At 42.6% G+C, this 5,541-nt stretch overlaps 1 pseudogene; it reads left to right on the forward strand.

Annotated features, from left to right (window-relative positions):
- The first annotated feature begins 417 nt into the window (after positions 1 to 417).
- LOC147465440 (uncharacterized) lies at positions 418 to 3,576 on the forward strand (annotated as a pseudogene).
- The last annotated feature ends 1,965 nt before the right edge of the window (positions 3,577 to 5,541 follow it).

A 5,541-nucleotide genomic window follows, 5' to 3' on the forward strand; every position in this document is an offset into this window, starting at 1 on the left:
ATTCCGTCCCAAAATAGAGAAACTTAGTGGAAACACCCGAAAAATAGTGGAACTTTTTAAAATTTCCTCTTCAAAAAGAAAGGGGACTTTGTGGGTGCGGGAAAATGAATTTTCCCGCACACCCGTCACCATGCCGGCGTGCAGGCTGAGAAGCCCAACCATTCACATATCACCGTCAACTTGGACCTCGAGAGAGAATTGGAAAAAATGTGTTTCAACTTAATTTCGTGCCATTTTCAATTTCGAAAATGCCGATTGAGGGCAAGGGAAAAAGGAGAAACCTCGCCCCAAAAAATAAAATTAGTGTGAAATGCCAAAATATAAACCTAATTTTTAAGCTTAATATCGTGCCGTTTTCAATTTCTAAAATGCCGGTTGAGCGCAAGGGTAAAAGGAGAAATGCCGCCTCCAGAAAATAGGTCCACCTCCTCCTTGACTTCCTGGATGGTGGAGACCTCCTCTCCCAACTTGAGGAAGATGACCCCTTTGCAAAATCCCATGCTCGCAGTTGCTTGATTGCACTTGCATGGCATCCTCCATCGCGACATCAAGTCGGAGAACATCCTCCTCTCCCAACTTGAGGAACATGTCCCCTTTGCGGAAGCCCATGCTTGCAGTTGCTTGGCTACCCTCACACACCATCCTCCATCGCGACATCAAGCCGGAGAACAGTATCCTGCTCGACTATGACGGCCATGTCAAGCTCTATGACTTTGGATTAGCTGTGGACATTGGTTGCCAGTCCTCAGAAGAATCTAGAGAGATGCGCTTATCAGCTCCTTGTGGAACATACTTTTTCATGGTGCCCGAGATGTTGCAAGGCAAGGAGTATGGTTTTTCTTTGGCTTGGTGGAGTGTTGGGGTGCTCTTATTTGAGATGGCGGCCGGCTTCCTATCCTTTGGCAAGCGCGGTTGCAATATTGATGAGGAAAAAAGTATGCCAAGATGGCTGACACGATGATTGAGGTTGTCGCATACTTGTCCAGGGATGCCCATTCTCTGCTTAAAGGCTTGCTGCACAAGGACCCCAACAAGCGCCTCAGGACATCAAGGAACATCCATGGTTCAAGAACATTTTATGGACAAAGTTGGAGTATGTCAATAGCAAATGTGACAGAATCTGTGTGGATAAGCACAGGGAGAAATTCAAATATTTGCAGGGCAAACCTCCTGCTAACTCAACGTCAAGCTTTGTTATCTTCTTCACATCCTCCAAGACTCGGAGTCCAAGTGCTTCTTATGAGCTGCATCTGCTACTTTTCGATTGTGCTCATTTTCTTGGTTTTGGATCTCAAGCTCCTTGGTAAGCCATATGTTACGTCACATTACGGCCGCCATTCAAGATTCAAGTAAAGAAGCCCTACCTCCATTTCTGCTTTTGCCTTGCCTTCCTGCCACTTTGTGATGGTTCTTGCTTTCTCTTATAAAAACTTCTCCATGGCACAACTTTGCACCTCTGTAGAAAACATTCTCTGCCTCGTGAGATTGCCCAATCTCTTCCATCTCCGCTTTGTCATGGCTTCGCTCCTATATTTTCCTGAGTTTGGCGTTTAAACTACTGGAAGTCAAGCCAGCACATTGAAGCTCCCACACTCCTGTGGAGCAGCGGCCATAGTCCTCTATTTGTCTCCCAGAGAGGTGGATCAATGCTTGGTTTGAGAAGTAACATTGAAGAGAAAAGATGTTATCACCATTTGTCCACGATGATGGTTCCACTCTTATGATGATGCCCTTAGGCTAGGGATTCAAGAGCTGTAGCTATGGAGACCTCAAGCTTGAGATTGACAGGAGTGCCAAAGTTGTAGGCAAGGCTGCCTGGAGCTGAAGCAATGCTTGCAACTTTGAGCCCTCACCAATCTTATGGGAACAACACTTCAACTATTTTTAATTTGAACATGATGAATTCACTCGGTATTTCCACCTTTGCTTCTGGCAATGGTAGAAATGACAAGCTTAAACGGCAATGCAAGAAAGGAGATCACCGGGTATGAATTGTAATGGGGTCTCAGCAATGTGGTGCATGCAGAAGATCGCATTACTCTTGAGCATTGCTGCCTTGTTCTTCCCCATCATCTTTCTCATGTTGTGAATGTACATGTACTACTTTCTGACTACGCCTGCTATTGACTATTTTACAGAGGTAAAGAAAGATGAAGGTAAATTGTGTATGGAGTAGTTGCAGTGCATAGTGAAAAGATCTGATGCCAAAATACTACATCTAAATCTAAGAGAGCGGGAGGCATATGGCTGAGCATACCACATCCACCAATGCATTTTCTGAATGTGCCTATCTTGGCTCAAAAGGCTATGATGAAATTCATAAGGAGATGGTATTAGTAACCATGCCTCTATCTGTAGGAAGCTCGGTATTCTGTCTCTAAAGAGGATTCTTCAAGTAGCCGAGAAGTAAGGACCCCGTTCATCGCCACAGACAAGGGTGCCTCCTCTACAACCAACTCTAATCCAGAAGCTTATCCCTTCTCCATCATAGAGGTGGTGAAAACTTGCAAAGATCATCGAGATAATAATGCACCAATAGTTGGATCAGAATTGGGGTCAGACTATGGTCTCGTGGATGCAATATCACAAGATGACTCCAGGAATGAAGAGTCATGCAGTGATGCTACTGCTACTTGCTTTCTTGTTATGGAGATGACCAATACTAGCCCTGAGCACCAAATTCATGGATCCAGTGATACCTTCAGTCATCAGAGGTTCTGTAGCCGTTACAAGGTTTCAGTTGCAAGACCTATACACATTAAGGACTACATTGATCTCATTATTCTGATTGTAGATAGAAGTTGTGGATGTACTCATGATGGGTTTCAAAAATAGGATTTCCTGATGGACAATATGCTAAGTAATTTGCTTTGTGAGATTTGATATTCTATGTCGTACCTAATGAATAATTGTGCACATCTAGCATGTGGTGCTTGTCTTAATAGTCTCGTTGTTTTCTCTATGTTGCCAGCTCAAAGGGATGCCTATTAGGCTGATCCATGGATGCACTCAGATAAGGTTAGGTCCATCTCAACAAATGCCACACGAAAAGCATAATGGAAGGGCGTCTACCCCTACCTCTCCATTAGGCTCCTCAAAGTAGCTCAATGGCAATTCCTGGTTATCTTTTGGCTTACGTGAAGGTGGGTCTGGCCTCCATCAAGTAAACCCCTCTCTGGATGCAACAAAGGGGAATGATGTATCTACTAACATAATATGGCGGAAGGGTTCCCCTTTACACGTGTCGCAATCTGCGACCTGAAGGCTAAAGTTCAAAAAGAAAAAAAGCTCAGTTGCACACGATAAAGAAGGGGAGAGGGGGAGAGAGAGAGGCTGGCGAAAGCGGTCGACCGTACTAGTCTCATTAAAGGCACTACAAACACTACCATCTTCAGTAAGGCAAAATAGCAATGCAATTTTGCCTTTTAAGCTTGACAAAGCTACTCGGTCCAAGAAAGTGCTAACAACAAAAGATCCTATAACTTCTCTAGATGGGAGCAAGATGGACCTGAAACATGGGATGACATCTTGCATAATAACGGGGAGTTGTTGTGCCATGGAAAATTTAAAAGGTGAATGGACTTTTGAAGGTGTTTTCACTGAATCTGTTACTAAATCTCTCTAAACTTTGTAGTTTTTTGATTGAAAGGTTACAGGTAAATTTTAAACTTTGTAGATGCTGCCCAAGTTTTTCTCGATTTGTAGGTGTGTATATAACAATTATTTTGAACCTTAGGAGATACAAACGTTATTTCAGTGGTTATGTTCATATGATTAATTTTGAAGCTTGTACATTTTCCATCCAAAGCTTGGTCTAAGTATTCGCTTGGTCATTGGCAGGCCTTGTGATTTCATCACTTGTTCTCCTTCTTTTTTGTTCAATTCAACTTTTACCCAAAGGAAAGACTTTCCAACAGCCCCTTTTTGGGCCTCCCCTTACTTTTTTTTTCCCTTTTTGGCCAAGAAGGCCGTAGGGAAGTGGTAGAGAAAACTTTCAATTTCACTTTGCAGCTCTCATTATCCAATGGTCACCATCACATTAATTTTAATTGTTTACACTTCTAAACATTTAAAAAAATATTCACACCATATAATTGTGAAAGTTGATTGATTGTTGATATTTCAAGTCATTTAAAAAAAATTCACATCATATAATTTTAAAAATCGATTGTTCACATCATGATTTGCTTAATAAACTATAAAAAAATATTTATTTGAATTGCTAGTAGGGGTACTAGTTGGAAAGTATTCATTTTTTTTTTTTGAGAATCTCATATGATGTGAGCAGAGGCGACGATTGACAGGCAAAATGAAATTGAAGCCAGCGGAGGTCTCAAACGTCAGGCGAGGGGGATATGGAGCGTGAGTGGAGGCGTCAACATGGTGGATATTGTGCGCCAGGCTGTGCGCAAGGGAGTTGCGCGTGTTGGGGTGCTGCATAAAATAACTTTTTTTAAATTTATTGGGTGCGACGCTGTCATTGAAATGCAGTGGGTGAGGTGGTTGTTGCAGTTGTGATAGATTACATCTCTCACCTGTGCGAGTTCGAAACCTTCCAGAAACTTTTGGCTGACACCCATACAATGGTTCGTTGAGGAGTGGAGCGGCATCTGCAATTGGTTACGTCAATTGAAATAAGTGCGAGCCAATAGGAGCCAGTTAAATGCTATTTCACACAGACACATATATATATGAAAAAGAACCTTACAAATGTGTTGACAATCGTGTGCATCTCTCTCTCTCTCTCTCTCTCTCTCTCAATTTAAGATGCCAAATGCGTTCTAATGATCGTTCAATTTATTACAGTTCAATTTATTATATAGAAAAAATTGTTGCCTTCTTGAGGCCATCGTGAATTCTTCACCTTGTTTTCTTAGCCTTAAAGCTTACCCCTTGCATTTCCTTTTTTATCCCCAAAAGACATCTACCATTCAATTTTGAACTTTCAAAAAAACTCCCCAAGCACCCATTGCGCATGTCATCGGTGCTCACACACACACACACACTTTTTGTCAACTCATTGGGCCATTCTAAATTCGAGTTTCGCCTTGCTATCACCACACCCCTTGAACTCCACTACATTCAGACCGCCTCACGGTCTCGAGTGACGAGCCATCAAATCTAAAAAATCAACCCGACTCGCCTTTGTCATGACTATTTTCTAACCTAAAACTGGACGTATCTCAATACCTATGTCTCCAAACATCGAGCTGCAAATTCAAACAATTCCTCATGTTGTGTACAAATTTTTAAAAGCCTTGGCGAGCCCAAAAAAACCTCTTTCCGGTGTGCCTATTGAGGCGATCAAGTTGGCACACATGACCCTCGATAAATATTCCACAGGCCATAACTGACCCGTTCGGAGCCCGATTGACAATCCGAAAAGACCGGGATGCTTCACAGATCAAGCCTTACACGCGTATCCATTGATCCCCGGCACCTTGACCTATCACCCCAACCGGACCATTTTTGGGGCCTTTTTAACAAAAAAAAACCGCGTTAGACACACTTCCACTATCATTTTCCTATCGAGGTCCTCCA

This window comes from Adiantum capillus-veneris, chromosome 1, assembly GCF_014529385.1.
Source record: "Adiantum capillus-veneris isolate H3 chromosome 1, ASM1452938v2, whole genome shotgun sequence".
Lineage (NCBI taxonomy): Eukaryota > Viridiplantae > Streptophyta > Polypodiopsida > Polypodiales > Pteridaceae > Adiantum > Adiantum capillus-veneris.